The 16187-nt window shown below is 38.8% G+C and overlaps 1 protein-coding gene across 11 annotated transcripts in view; it reads left to right on the forward strand.

Annotated features, from left to right (window-relative positions):
• Positions 1–873: 873 nt before the first annotated feature.
• Positions 874–16187, forward strand: part of LOC137290304 (eyes absent homolog 1-like) — a 149191-nt gene continuing 133877 nt past the window's right edge. For 5 of the 11 annotated variants that reach the window (XM_067821118.1, XM_067821110.1, XM_067821113.1 and 2 more), the window contains exon 1: positions 1131–1214. The gene's annotated coding sequence lies outside the window, so the exon portion shown is untranslated. Of the gene's footprint in view, positions 1215–9716; positions 9738–16187 lie in introns of those variants that run through there. The other 6 variants (XM_067821112.1, XM_067821122.1, XM_067821120.1 and 3 more) reach the window with 5 other exon arrangements.

Below are 16187 nucleotides of genomic sequence, written 5' to 3' on the forward strand. Positions count from 1 at the left end.
AAGGTGATGAGCGAGACATCTGGATATGTACACCCGCCTGGCGAGGAATTGAATTTCCAGGAATGTGTCTTGGCTGAGTCTCTTGAAAAGACTGTAAGCGTAAGGGACAGTCACTGTCGATAAAACATATCAAACACGCCTAAAATTACACTCGGCTAAAGTTATAGCATTTGAACGAGTTGCGCCTGTGGACATCCTGTGTTCACGAGTTGAAATTGAACAGAGGTTACGAAAGGGTGTTCCGAGATTTGCTTGACTTTTTACAATATATGCATGTTCTGACCAAATCTATATTATACTAGCCGCAAGGCATGTCTTAAACGTACGAACGAGTAATTTAAAATGCCTACTTTGGCATACCGTAATTGACATGATTTAAGTTAAGAAGTAAGTTAAATGAAAACACAATTACTCTCATATGTACTCGAGATGAGGTATATGAATTCGATTAATGAAAGCGTCTGTGAATTATGCTTTATGACCCCGGCTGTACGTAGCCAGAAAGTTCCTGTAATGACAAACAGCTGCTTATGTTAATCGTGTTGTTCGCTTGTCCAAGCAAATTAATTACATGTAAACCCCTTAGAAATAATTAAGTAAAAACCTCTCTTCTTTAACTGAAGGCAGCTCTGCCTGCTGTCAGATTCACAAGTGAGTGATGCGTCTTACTAGCAGCCGATGCAAGTCAAGAAAGATAGTCCGGTGACCTTATCCAAAGTCGATACCATTGTTGAATACGAATACCATAATATCTTTCCACGGCTAGGTGTTCAAATAAAATATACACGGATAAATGAAATCCAAACTAATAGTGTTATTCTGAAACCTCTTAAAGTTCTAGCGGTTGCGTATGAATACAACAGGTGCTTTCCCATGATTCCATGCACATTCGCATGGCGAACACAGCGAAGTTTTAATTTGACAGCTGGTGTTTCCATGTTCTCCCATGCAATAGAAACGATAACGAGCTGCAGTTTGATCCAATTTCTATTCCCATAATATCGTAATTATTAACCCTTAATTTCTGGAGTGCTACACTACCGACAAAGGGAGATAACAGCCAAGAGCTACCACGTGCAGCGATTGTTTTGATTCAACATGGCCTCTGTGAGCGCTCTAAGACAACGAAGCAACAGTTGATTCCTGTGAGTGCGGTGGATACAAGGTGTAAGAAAGTATTCACGCAATAAGGATTTACTCCCAAGTGAACGCAGGTATGTCCAGACACTTATTTTGACCAATACCTTGCACAATTTCTGTTAATACTGCAATCAAACTCTCGTGTCCCAAGTTCTGTGGTGCCAGCAGAACTTTTGTCTTTGAAGTTCCATGCCGGACCATGTCAGCTGTTCGTTATAGCACTTCTCCATGACTTGTATCTCAGTCTCCCCTAATGGCACCTCTGGTGTTGGCAGCAAGGGCTGTTAATTAGTGTGTCAACTGCTACAAGCATCCTGTGTTTAACATGTCTGTCAAGTGCAGATCAACAAGACCTGTGCCTCTCCATTTCGTATCGGCAAACCGTGCCTGAGCGCAATCAACCGTCGGTTCCTTTGTTGTTTTGGCATAATACACAAGAAAACAACATGAACATAACACTGAATTGCAGACCCATAGCTCCATCAGAGTACACAAGAACTGCACATACATCACACATCATTTTCTTGAAAACATTGAGATTCCTGAAAAATGAATCATATATCTCTGTTCACATGGTGATAAATGCTGCATGTGAAGAGAAAATACATAGAAAAATTCCAGTATTGGTAGACAAAATGGCTGTTTGGTGCTACTTGTTTCCCCGTCAGGCTGTGTCTGAATGGAGACTATGTAGCTATGTATATATGGGGAGCCTAGGCTGTGGGTTCACATTGCACTACAGATCTAAAGTTACCATTTATAATGAGGAGGTATGGATATCATGGCATAGCTAAAACAGGACCTATATTGGCTGTAGGAACTACCTCTGTCAGTTGTATACATGTTAAGTTACTCATGTATTGTGTCACATTTAATTGAAACTTCACTCTTTGTTCCTTCTGGCAGTTTTGATTTTGAAAAAAATATTTGTAGTTTTATATATTATTTATATAAATTCATCCTACAATTCTGGTGACATGATATTATGACCTTTAAGTCTCTCCGTCTGCAGATCATATTTTCAACGTTATTATTTTTTTATGCTCGACATATGAGATATTGATTCAGTACTGTCAGTCTATATAAACACAGAAGGTTCAGTTATGTGTGGGTAACTATTTCCGCTGGTAATCTGGTTATAGTATGTTCATGCTGTCAAGAGAAAAATACTTTAAGTCATCATGTTCACTTTGTGTCTTCATTACAAGAAACTGTATTCTGTAACAGCATTAAATCCAAGATTGAAAACATATTGCAATATGATCATTATTACGTTTCTTAAAAAGTAGTTTTATTATTCCTAAGATAATTTAACTAAGAAAATTACTACTGAAATGCCAGGCAGTTTGTGATTAGTTGAGTTTATTAAAGGTTCTCCATCTGTACTGTATATGTATTTCATACTGGTAGTTTCAATGAGTTACTATCGTATATGTGGTTTGTAATACCTTAAAACAGATGCACACATTGGTAAACTTGTATACATAACAAAGCATGTTGCTAATAACACATTGTTGCCGGCAATATGTGCAAGTGTAGACTGCTAGGTTACATGTGTTGTATACTTGTAATGTATAATCTTTTCTTTGTGAAAACTTCAAGGTAGATATAAGGCATGGTTCGTGATGATTAAGAGATGAATATGATATACATGTATTTTGTGTGAATATTATCAGAACAGCATTGTATACGAATCAGGAAAACAGTAATGACAGTTTAATCATTATTCAGACTTGACATATGAAATATATGCTTCATAATCTATAAATATAATTAAATGATAATTGGAAATTCCTACATACAGGCCTCACACAAATGTATTTAACTCATACTATTTGTATACTGTTTGCAAATACATGTATGTCAATTTCTAAATATTAGGTTGAGTTTGCTGGCTATAACTGATTACTCTTTCAATGACCTCTTTGCAATCATAACAACTAAACAAGATGTAATGACTTGAGGTGTATTGCATTTCAACACACAGTGAAAGATTTAGTTTTTTATATGACAAAATGAGTGTCTTCTCTGGAGCGAACTTGTATGTGAGGGCAGGACAAGATGTAATGGGTACCAGGTGTTAGCACCCTTTGGGAGAATGAGCAGAGCTGACCTGGCGAGTACACCCCAAGAGTGGAGGAGTGGGTCATTGTGGTACAGATGGAGTAAACACTGATAATGAGCAGTGTGAAACTGACCATGTTATTGAACTTGTGGTCCTGAACTTCACAATAATCACTTGACTCACAAGATGGACCTTAGAACTAGTTAGAACTGTTCCAGATGTCCTCTTGTCATGTACCACATTATATATCAATGACACTGACATGAGGGAAAACGTAAATGAGACTAATGTGGTACATATCATAGAAATATGAACGATTTTCAATTTCTGAAAGTCTACTTTCTGTTCAGAAGATGCTTTTAGCTGCAACAACGTCTTTCATTTATTTGCATTATTAAACAGTTAGAACATACAATGAAATTTAAACAATACTAATGTGTTACATATAGAAATGTGGTACATGTCATAGAAGTATGAATGATTTTCTGAAAGGATTCTCTCTGTTAAGATGATGCTTATAGCTGCAACAGCTTTCTTCCATTTATTTGCATTATTTAAAATTGAATATAACATGAACATACAATGAAGTATTAAGTAATCATGGGTAACCTATGGGAACATTTACTTTGTTACTGCTGGTCAGGAGGGGTTGTATTTTGTGTCAGAGTCTGTAACTGTAAGCTAATTGTTTGCGGAAGAATAAAATACATACAAGCTGTGTATTTCTCCTAGTGTATTTCAGACTTGTATCTCCATCACCATGTGGCCCTCTGTAGCCTGTTTTTATGTTCTTTCGTCCTCTATAGTTAAAGTGTTTTACATTTAATTGCTAGTTTTACAAACCTATGTGTGATCATCTAGTTGTTTTGCTGTCCTTCGTTGACAGATTTTGACCATTTATCATTCACTATTGTGTATGATATTAATTGGTCACATCACGATATGGCTGACGTATTGCCCATGTGACGATAAATTTTTACTCACTCACTCACACTCTCAGTTTGGCAAGTTTTATAAATTTTGTAAAACTGGGAGCATCATTGTTCTTCAGAATACTTCAGTTATTATATCTTATCATTACACATTATAATGAAACTTGCCTTGCTAATGGTTGTACACTCATGTTTGTGTTCTGGGTCAAGTCCCTTATCTGCCCGGACAAGAGCATTCTGAGTACTAAGTAGCATATGTTCACATTTCTATCCAACATATTTTAGTTAAATTTTGAAGCAGCTGTCGTATGAGCAACATAAGCAATTACATTATCCCTGAAGTAGTTCATTTCACTGCTGAAAGCACTCACTGCAACTTGTTTTCTACACTGAGACTGAGAGTCAAATCATTTGGGAAAATGTCGGGATAAGCCCTGCCACTTCTGATTTGTTTATTCATTAATTATTACTGGTGCATACATTTTTGTAGTTCTTGTAAGGAAAACTATTAATGGAATTAAAAAGTATTTAATTAAAATTCTGACATTCAGAGTATGAACTATGAAATACTTTTGTAGGACATTTAAAAGTGTGACAAGTGATGAATATTTATCCAGAATAGTATGGTCTTCCATGAAGTTAAGTCTGTATTTAAATCTGTTTGTTTTGCAAGTTTGCACATGTCCCAAGGATTATGGTATTATTGTCTGACATGTTAAGCCTGACCCTTGTACAGAGGTTATAGTTCCCATGAGGACACTGCAAGCACCTGTTCTCAGTGCTCTGTTCTGTACATCATACACAGCTTATCAAACCTTTCCTTATCTCACAGTTTTATGTACAAAACCTCCTATTTTCTTCTACAAAAAGCCTCCCCACAGCTGGCTGCGGGCGTAATTTCCTTGGTGGAAGAAGTATGATGTGTTCATTGTTGATCATTATTGCAAATAGTCAGCCAACACATGGATATGTGTTCAACTGGTAATGAGAGGAAGAAATCCCCTTCAACATTCTGTAGCATGGTAGTGCATTTATATTATATATCTTGGGGGATACATATTATCTTCTCTGATGGTAACAAGCCTATGCTTTTTGAGGTGTAGCATTGATGTGCAATAGAACCTGTGGCTTTGATTTCATTCGTTGCTTGTTGTTTGTTGTATAGACCGTGTCTGTTAAAATGACAGAGTTAAATATGAGACAATGTATTGTAATCTACTACAAAGCACCAGTACTAAATTGTCTTGATCATTCATGAAGATAATGACTATTTCATACTGTAGACTTCACTTTGAAATAACCTAAATAGCTCAGTTTAATGAGGCAGTAACTTTGACTAAAATCTCACTGAAATGTAAGGTCAGAGTCATGCTGGGATACAGATAGGATTTTCTTAAAAACAAATATTTTGTTTCCTGAGGGAAGAATGTAACTTGTAAGCTGCTGGGACATCCTATCAAGTTATAATGCAATGCCTTTGCATTATTGTGCCTTAAGAAGTCCATTAGGAAGCTATGCTGACTGTATTCTTTAAACTTCCTTAATGGCCTAACCTGCATGGCAAACCCTTTTTTGTGAAGCACTTTATTTTTCAACGTGTCAGCTCATGAGCGAGCATACTATTTATGAATATATTAAGTTTGAAACTGCACAGGGAATGACTGTTTGGACAGTGTGCGGAGTAATCTGTTGTATGATCCTGGTTGCTAAGAATGAAAAACTGATGTTGATAAAACAAAACTTACATACATTTGCCTCTTTGAATGAAGTTCAGTTATTTGTTCTAATACAGTGACATTTATGTTTGACCCAAACCTCCCCCATGTCCCCCCCCTCTCTCTCTCTCTCTCTGTCTCAATATTTCTATTGTAGTTAGTGCGTGTTATTGCAAGGGGGATGCTTCTAGAAGTGAGAGCTGTAAACTAATATTTTCAATTTGTGATTCCTGAAGATTATACATGGTGGAAATGGCATTGCAGTACATGACAAGGTTGCTGGTTCTGTTATCTTGTGAGTAGAAATATATGTTATGGAATATTAATGTGGTAGTAGAGGCTGAGCTACACAGTATCAGGAGCATTAAGTCCTGGCAAGTTGTGGTGTAATCTCTATGGTGTCACCCTGTGTTCTGTAGAACACAACACAAGTTATAAAGGTCTGAAGTACACACACACACACACACATATATATATATATAATCCACAATTGTTAAGATTATTTTTCATTCATTGGTTAACATATTCAAGGGTTCTTCAGGCTGAAAACTGTTTGTGAGGCAAATTAGAATTATTCTGACAAATGTGTTTGCTTTTGGATGCACAGAGATGTATGATCCACCACTAGGGTTAGACAGTACCAAAGTTTTCACATTGCGATATGTGTCGGTGTATTACACTTTGTATTGCAATATATTGTGAAAGTGCAACAGATGGTTTTTGGTAATGATATTGTTCCTTTCCTTTGGAAACAATTCCACTGGTGACTGTCCACTGTCTTGATTCAGATGTGATTGTACAAGAGATCAAATGAAAATGTTTCCAAACTGAGGACTTTGCTGAAAAGTTTTGGACTGGACAAAAAACACCTGCAGTGGCTTCTTTCATTTTGTGTTGTTTATCAATACAAGTGCCAGTACCAATCTATTTTTGTTTATTATATGGTTTACAAGACATGCAAATGGAATCAAGTGATCATTAAACTTTCTCAAAACTATTATAATAATATAAAGGTAATACAAATGATGTTAGTATTTTTCACTACATCATCATAATTCAGTCCCTCCTGGATTCCGTGATTCCGCGGTTGCAGAAAAAATCTCGGAATTTACCTTTTCATGCAGAAAAACATCTTGGAAACACATTTTTCTTGCAGAATCCGTGCAGAATTTGCCACTTTTCTGCTGCAGAATTTGCTTATTATAAAAAGTGAGTGAAAACTGACTGACAACCGAAATGAAAAGTAGAGTTAATGTCAAAAGTAGGATTGGTTATACATAATAACAACTGAAGTATGTAGACTAACAACTAATCTCTGAAATGGACATATTTTACTCAAGAAAACGTTCATAGTGAAAAAAATATAATGAAATGGAGCTCTGAGACTTTCTTCATTTTCAGCTAAGGAAATCTAGACTTGCCACATTTTCTAGACTTGTATGGGCTTTCTTGGATATATTTACTTCAGGGTCTGTACGACAGACGAACATATGTACTGTGATAACATTTTCAAAATAATCATGATTAAAAATATTTCATTAAAAAAGTAAGTTTGAGGCATCTTTCAAATAATATTATATGAATTTGACACTACAATTACGTTATTAAAATCGATCATTTTGAAAATAGAAATTATTTCAGATTTAGTTGAAATATAAAATTGTTATTTGCATGAAGCCGGAAGTTGTTTGTCTACATCAAAGTAACAAATTCTCAAACAGAGAAAAAGGTGTTGGTGCTTTGTCATCAAACTTACTCAAGATGTGATGTGTACTGTCAGCTTAACTTTATATCTGTGTTAGAGAATGAAACTATTGAGGTCTGTATAATGTTTTTGTTGTTTTTCCTAAATGTTGTAACAGCTAAGCGTTTTGCAGAATATTGAAAAATAGGGTGCAGAATTTTCTAGGCCAAACTTTCCCTACCTTTGAATCAAAGTTAAAGGCTACTTTTTCCCACCCTTGTTCTTATATCAAATGGAAACTATATCCTCAAATATATTGGAGGAATAAGAGTGACAAAAATACATGAACCATCAAGCTTATTGTTATGTATGTAGTAGACCCTTTACCTTAATTTCCAAATTAAGGAAAATCAAGATGTATCTAAATTTAAATAACCACTCATAATCATGTTTGAACCAACACAATTCCCTAATTCCAGATTATTAAGATTTAATTTTTGTAATTTAATATTACAAAAATTGTCTTTACTTTATTATGTATTGTCATTAGTATTGTTGCATTATCATTTATTTATTTTTTTCAATATTTTTTACTTTATTGTTTTTTTGATAATTTACCTATCCCCACTTTTCTCAAAATCATTACTACAATTGAAACAAACAAAATTTAAACTAAATACCCAGTCTGGACGTCCATACCCATCAAATGTGTGACTTAATTCTTAAATCTTATTTTGACATGATTTGGACAGATGACACAATATCTATTTCAAATGCTGTATGTCATTCTACCATAGTGCCTTATTCTAAATTCAAAAGACAAGGTTTAATAGTTGGTATACATGGCCCATGGATACCTGAAATATTTTATTCACTGAAACCCAATAATAGATCATAAACAGCAGGATAAGCCTATGTATATTACATCTTATTTAGCCATCAGATGTGCAATTGAATGTTCACATCTTATGGACAGATGCAGAAATAACGCAGTTTGTGTTCATAGGAACGGTTGCAGGAGCAGGATGGATGTAGAGATACATACTGTCTAAACATGTATGCATTCAAATCAACTCACCAAACTCAGGCAAGAATGTACTATTTGGCAAAAATGTGAACCAGAACTGAAGTAAAACCTACTGTCAGTTTGATGTTTGTAGTAACTTATTCTTCCCCTTTTGATATAAGAACAAGGGTGAGGAAGATGTAGCCCTGGCTAGGCCAGAATTTCCACCTTTTAATATAAGAAAATGGGTGGGGAAAAAGAGGTCAATTTAGGTCATAATCTCTCCCTTTCTTGAAAACAGAAGAAACTATCCTACTTTAAATGGGGAAAACTTTAAGCTAAATGGGGAAACTTTAGGCTAGTCCAAACTTACCCCAGGGTAAGAATATCCTATGCCAAAACGTCATTTGGAAAGTTGGCAAAGGCCACATTCGCTCCAGAGACAGTTTAGACCAGGGAAGAAAAGACCTGCTACACAAGTATTATTGCCCACCCCTATGCACCACCTTTCTCCATTGAAGCCTGCTTCAATTTTGCACAAACTTGACATTTACTATTTGGTGTAAGTTTTACATGTTTTGTCAATCTAAATTATAAACATACTTACTACTTGTACTTAATAAAAAGATCTTGCTACTTGTGCCTTCAGTGGCCAAACATAATATTACAAATTTCTAGCCTCAATTGGCCAAGTATGCTCTCCAGCTGCATGGGGGATGTTTGCTGTGACATTTTGATGACAACTTAGATGGGATGAGTTACTGTATCGTGTGTAATACTGCAAGTCAGCTGTGAATCACACACTGATTGGTAACTACCTGGGATTTTGCATAGAGTAGTGGAAGCAATTCCTGAATTCACTGCAGGGTGCACGCAAAATGTAGAAAAACAAAACATGGAGAGAATTTTTCCTTTAGGATATTACTATATATATTTAGTTTTCATATCCTTCTCAAGTGCGAGGCAATATTGACTTGGTTCCTTCCTATTGTTTAGTGCCCTCCTCCATAAGTGAACCGAGGCAGGATATTACGAAGATGGAGAGAACAGCCCCAGGAAGACACTTGTCAGAAATGGCCATGTAGTCGCCAATAGTTTGTATTTACGTTTGATAAAGCGATATATAGTTAGGTGCTATTAATAGCGCAGTCCATGTTTTTCACATCAATTACTGGCTAATTTTATCAGCTCAGAGGTAGGTCACTTTTCCTTTTCCTCAACACTATTAGATAATATTGCATAGTACTATTGGAGGACATGTATGATGGAAGATTTCATAGTGAGGATTCCTCCTGTCAATAGTGTATGTACATCAGACAGCTCAGTGGATGTCACCTTCCTTGCATTGTAAGATTTAATGATACTATGATTGTCTACTTGACAATGAATTGAAAATTCAAATTGTTTTAAAAAGAGCAGTTTCAGTGCTAGAAAATATAGCTGCCATGAGGTGATGTTGTAACATGTTACCATATGATTCTATTCAGTGCTCTAGCAGCCCCAACAAAACAGGTAATAGACTCCCATGGGTGTTTAGCATGCTAACATGTTTACACATAGTGTAGTAAAGCATTGAATCCCGTGTAGCATAGCACAGACTTCATTGAGACCACAGTGTCGGTGTAAGGTGAGGGCAGATTTAAGATGCCTTCATTCAGCACTGATTATTCGAAGGGATTACATGGCATTCTCCTGCCTATTGACTGTTGGATGGCAGGTAAGAAAGGACTTGTAATATAAGGAGGTCCCCATGCTTCTTGAGTAAAGGTCTTACACATTGATTTGTTCTGCTGTCTCCTGCTGGGAAGACCCATGCTTTTATGTGTAGCAAACTGAGTGCACAACTTGTAATTGCTTGGATTACTATCTCACAATCTGGAAGCAAGGACAGGTCCATTGCACAGTGAAGTAAATAAAACAAGATAGGCATGATTGACATCTTCTGAAATTCATTATTTGGTTGCTTGTCAGCATGACAGCGATATACAATTCATGTTTCTTTGTAAATGTTAGAAGTTAGGTTGCAGTGTGAATGGTTATCTTAAAAGCGTGACAATGGTTTCTTTTCTATATTTTGTGTATGCACATTTAGCTGTTCATATTTGTTAGTATGAGATAAGGTTTTGACACAGTTATTCTATTGTTTTAAAGATTTATGTGGTTTCAGAATAGACTTCATATCCTAGTAGTACTGCTGTACTAACATCGGTGTATGACAAGTTTTTGATAGTCCTGTGGGGGGTGGTTTTATAAACTGATACCTCAGTTTTATTTTAGAGAGGTCTAGAGACCAACCCAAAGGGCAGGACATGTGCCCAGACTGTGCACTGTGTTATTTGTACATCACTTGGATGAATATTCAAATCCACAATCAGTATGCTCAAAGGCTGGAAACATTGTTAAAAGGATTTCATACAATATTTTAGTGTATGAGTGAGCTAAGTCTTATGATGCTCTCAGCAGTATTCCAGTTATATGGTGGCAGTCAATGAATAATTGATTCCGGACAGACAATCCAGTGATTAACAGCATGAGCACTGATCTATGCAGTTGGGAACTGATGACATGTCAGCAAACATGACCACCTGATCTTGTTAGTTGCCTATGATGACAACTGAGTGTGGCAAACATGGTTTGCTGTAAACCTAATCTATTCCAGTCTTCATAGGTCTACAGTGTTACACAACTGGAACCTTTAGGACCATGTAGAAGAACACACATAAGAACATATTTTTTGCTTATTGCAATCCAGATTCTGACATTGGTGCTGACAACAGTACTAGTTTTTGTCATGGTGCCAACAGTGTTGCCATAGTTTTGTGGTTCCAACAGTGTTGCTTGACAGTGATGGTGCTGACAGTGTTCTAGAGTATCTTGAGGTTGATGGTGTTGCTAGTGTGTCTTGGTGCTGACAGCGTTACTATTGTGTCATGGTGCTGACAGTGTTGCTAGTGTGTCATGGTGCCAACAGAGTTGCTAATATGTCATGGTGCCGACAGTATTGCTAGTGTGTCATGGTGCTGACAGTGTTGCTAGTGTGTCATGGTTCTGACAGTGTTGCTAGTGTGTCATGGTGCCGAAGGTGTTGCTGGTGTGTCATGATGCTGACAGTGTTAATAGTGTGTCATAGTGCCGAAAGTGTTACTAGTGTGTCAATGGTGCTGACAGTGTTGCTAGTGTGTCATGGCGCTTGAGCCTCTAGGTGGTTATGTTGTTGCTAATGTGTCATGATGCTGACAGTGTGTCAGTAGAATTGCTAGTGTGTTATGGTGCTGACAGTGTTGCTAGTGTGTCATGGTGCCGAAAGTGTTGCTAGTGTGTCATGATGCTGACAGTGTTGCTAGCGTGTCATAGTGCTGAATGTGTTGCCAGTGTGTCATGGTGCTGACAGTGTTGCTAGTGTGTCAAGATGCCGAAAGTGTTGCTAGTGTGTCATGGTGCTGAAAGTGTTGCTAGTGTGTCATGGTGCCAACAGTGTTGCTAGTGTGTCATGGTGCCGAAAGTGTTGCTAGTGTGTCATGATGCTGACAGTGTTGCTAGCGTGTCATAGTGCTGAATGTGTTGCTAGTGTGTTATAGTGCTGACAGTGTTGCTAGTGTGTCATGGTGCTGACAGTGTTGCTAGTGTGTCATGGTGCTGACAGTGTTGCTAGTGTGTTATAGTGCTGACAGTGTTGCTAGTGTGTCATGGTGCTGACAGTGTTGCTAGTGTGTCATGGTGCTGACAGTGTTGCCAGTGTGTCATGGTGCTGACAGTGTTGCTAGTGTGTCATGGTGCCAACAGTGTTGCTAGTGTGTCATGGTGCCGAAAGTGTTGCTAGTGTGTCATGATGCTGAATGTGTTGCTAGTGTGTCATGGTGCCAACAGTGTTGCTAGTGTGTCATGGTGCCGAAAGTGTTGCTAGTGTGTCATGATGCTGACAGTGTTGCTAGCGTGTCATAGTGCTGAATGTGTTGCTAGTGTGTTATAGTGCTGACAGTGTTGCTAGCGTGTCATAGTGCTGAATGTGTTGCTAGTGTGTCATGGTGCTGACAGTGTTGCTAGTGTGTTACAGTGCTGACAGTGTTGCTAGTGTGTCATGGTACTGACAGTGTTGCTAGTGTGTTACAGTGCTGACAATGTTGCTAGTGTGTCATGGTGCTGACAATGTTGCTAGTGTGTTACAGTGCTGACAGTGTTGCTAGTGTGTTACAGTGCTGGCAGTGTTGCTAGTGTGTCATGGTGCTGACAGTGTTGCTAGTGTGTTACAGTGCTGACAGTGTTGCTAGTGTGTCATGGTGCTGACAATGTTGCTAGTGTGTTACAGTGCTGACAGTGTTGCTAGTGTGTCATGGTGCTGACAGTGTTGCTAGTGTGTTACAGTGCTGACAGTGTTGCTAGTGTGTCATGGTGCTGACAGTGTTGCTAGTGTGTTACAGTGCTGACAGTGTTGCTAGTGTGTCATGGTGCTGACAATGTTGCTAGTGTGTTACAGCGCTGACAGTGTTGCTAGTGTGTTACAGTGCTGACAGTGTTGCTAGTGTGTCATGGTGCTGACAATGTTGCTAGTGTGTTACAGTGCTGACAGTGTTGCTAGTGTGTCATGGTGCTGACAATGTTGCTAGTGTGTCATGGTGCCGAAAGTGTTGCTGGTGTGTTACAGTGCTGACAATGTTGCTAGTGTGTCATGGTGCTGACAATGTTGCTAGTGTGTTACAGTGCTGACAGTGTTGCTAGTGTGTCATGGTGCTGACAGTGTTGCTAGTGTGTTACAGTGCTGACAGTGTTGCTAGTGTGTTACAGTGCTGACAGTGTTGCTAGTGTGTTACAGTGCTGACAGTGTTGCTAGTGTGTCATGGTGCTGACAGTGTTGCTAGTGTGTCATGGTGCTGACAATGTTGCTAGTGTGTTACAGTGCTGACAGTGTTGCTAGTGTGTCATGGTGCTGACAATGTTGCTAGTGTGTTACAGTGCTGACAGTGTTGCTAGTGTGTCATGGTGCTGACAGTGTTGCTAGTGTGTCATGGTGCTGACAATGTTGCTAGTGTGTTACAGTGCTGACAGTGTTGCTAGTGTGTCATGGTGCTGACAATGTTGCTAGTGTGTCATGGTGCTGACAGTGTTGCTAGTGTGTCATGGTGCTGACAATGTTGCTAGTGTGTTACAGTGCTGACAGTGTTGCTAGTGTGTCATGGTGCTGACAATGTTGCTAGTGTGTCATGGTGCTGACAGTGTTGCTAGTGTGTCATGGTGCTGACAATGTTGCTAGTGTGTTACAGTGCTGACAGTGTTGCTAGTGTGTCATGGTGCTGACAGTGTTGCTAGTGTGTCATGGTGCTGACAATGTTGCTAGTGTGTTACAGTGCTGACAGTGTTGCTAGTGTGTCATGGTGCTGACAATGTTGCTAGTGTGTCATGGTGCTGACAGTGTTGCTAGTGTGTCATGGTGCTGACAATGTTGCTAGTGTGTTACAGTGCTGACAGTGTTGCTAGTGTGTCATGGTGCTGACAATGTTGCTAGTGTGTCATGGTGCTGACAGTGTTGCTAGTGTGTCATGGTGCTGACAATGTTGCTAGTGTGTTACAGTGCTGACAGTGTTGCTAGTGTGTCATGGTGCTGACAATGTTGCTAGTGTGTTACAGTGCTGACAGTGTTGCTAGTGTGTCATGGTGCTGACAGTGTTGCTAGTGTGTCATGGTGCTGACAATGTTGCTAGTGTGTTACAGTGCTGACAGTGTTGCTAGTGTGTCATGGTGCTGACAATGTTGCTAGTGTGTCATGGTGCTGACAGTGTTGCTAGTGTGTCATGGTGCTGACAATGTTGCTAGTGTGTTACAGTGCTGACAGTGTTGCTAGTGTGTCATGGTGCTGACAATGTTGCTAGTGTGTCATGGTGCTGACAGTGTTGCTAGTGTGTCATGGTGCTGACAATGTTGCTAGTGTGTTACAGTGCTGACAGTGTTGCTAGTGTGTCATGGTGCTGACAGTGTTGCTAGTGTGTCATGGTGCTGACAGTGTTGCTAGTGTGTCATGGTGCTGACAATGTTGCTAGTGTGTTACAGTGCTGACAGTGTTGCTAGTGTGTCATGGTGCTGACAATGTTGCTAGTGTGTCATGGTGCTGACAGTGTTGCTAGTGTCATGGTGCTGACAATGTTGCTAGTGTGTTACAGTGCTGACAATGTTGCTAGTGTGTCATGGTACTGACAGTGTTGCTAGTGTGTTACAGTGCTGACAGTGTTGCTAGTGTGTCATGGTGCTGACAATGTTGCTAGTGTGTCATGGTGCTGACAATGTTGCTAGTGTGTCATGGTGCTGAAAGTGCTTCTAGTTTATGATCATCATGACTTGAGTTATTGAAGATACCCTGCCTCACAAGTATTGATTGAAGTTTATTACTTCCATTTAGTCTTTGTTATTATCCTACTTGCTGCTATTAATCTAGTCTGAAAGTCATAAAGTCCATGACTGATTAAACTGCAACAAGATTGCTAGTTTGTAAAAGTCATTATTGACATTTGAGCTTAAGTTCTCATAATAAAAATGATTAATGTTTGACTGCCTGCAGGTAGCATAGTGAAACCTGGCTTTAGGGGTGGGAGAGTTTGAAGAGGTAGTACAGCAATATGCACAGTTGGTGAATCAGGTTTCTCATTAACAGCCAGACACTCTGGTGAATGAAACCAGTGGAAGGAACAAATTACTCCTAACGTAGTGGCCATGTGGCTGTTGTGAAAACGGAAACCCTGGGTGAAAGTATGAATGAAGGTAGTGAAAGTGATCCTGACAGTTGTACATACAGCCAGTCTTTGCCTGGTGGTATGAGTGTGCTGGATGGGCTGGCTGGAGGTGTGCCTCAACCACTTTCTCATGGCCTCCTCATACACACTGCTGCTGCTGTAGCTGCTGCTGTCTCACAGACTACTGGCCCTTACAACATACACTGTAGTATAGACTAACCTTGAGTCTCTGAATACATACAGTTTTGATAATAACAAATAAACCCTTTTATATTGAAAAGGAACCCCAGTCAGATTCAGAAGGAGAAATTTAGACTTGGTTCATTTAGGGCTTTAGCATTGCAGGTAGGTTTTGGTGAAACAGACTAAGGGTGGTAAGACAGCACAGTTCAAGGAATAGTTTCATTCTCAGTCTACATTGGGTGATTTTGAAATTGAAAAGAATATCAGCCTGACTAAAACAAGAGGTGAGTTTGACAAATTGTGGCAGCTCCAGTGTTGTTGAAGGTGGACACTAACTGATTAGTCCCTACCAGTGATTTCATGACAGCTATCACAAGTTTCCACTTCTCCAACATTTCAGCCAGATGGTTATGTGTGCTGGTTAGGATGCCTCTTGTACTTGTGCCTGGACTCTGTACCCATGTTTGAAGTTAAGTGAGGCCTTGAGCACATCAGGTTTGCTGTTTGAGTGTCCATGTATCATAACTTTAACATAGCATTACAGTTATGTAAACACCAGGGTTCAGCAGGTTTAGAACTTGTAAGTCTGCACCTAACACAGAGTATGGTATGAATCCAAAGATAAAATAGGGTCACACATTGGTATCACAGTGAAAATGAATGAATTCACATTGAACATGAGGACATCATGTCCAAAAGGCTTAGAATGAGATGCTACAAGTCAGTGATGCTGAAGGGTCATT

The sequence above is a fragment of the Haliotis asinina genome, chromosome 7 (assembly GCF_037392515.1).
Source record: "Haliotis asinina isolate JCU_RB_2024 chromosome 7, JCU_Hal_asi_v2, whole genome shotgun sequence".
Taxonomy (NCBI): Eukaryota; Metazoa; Mollusca; class Gastropoda; order Lepetellida; family Haliotidae; genus Haliotis; species Haliotis asinina.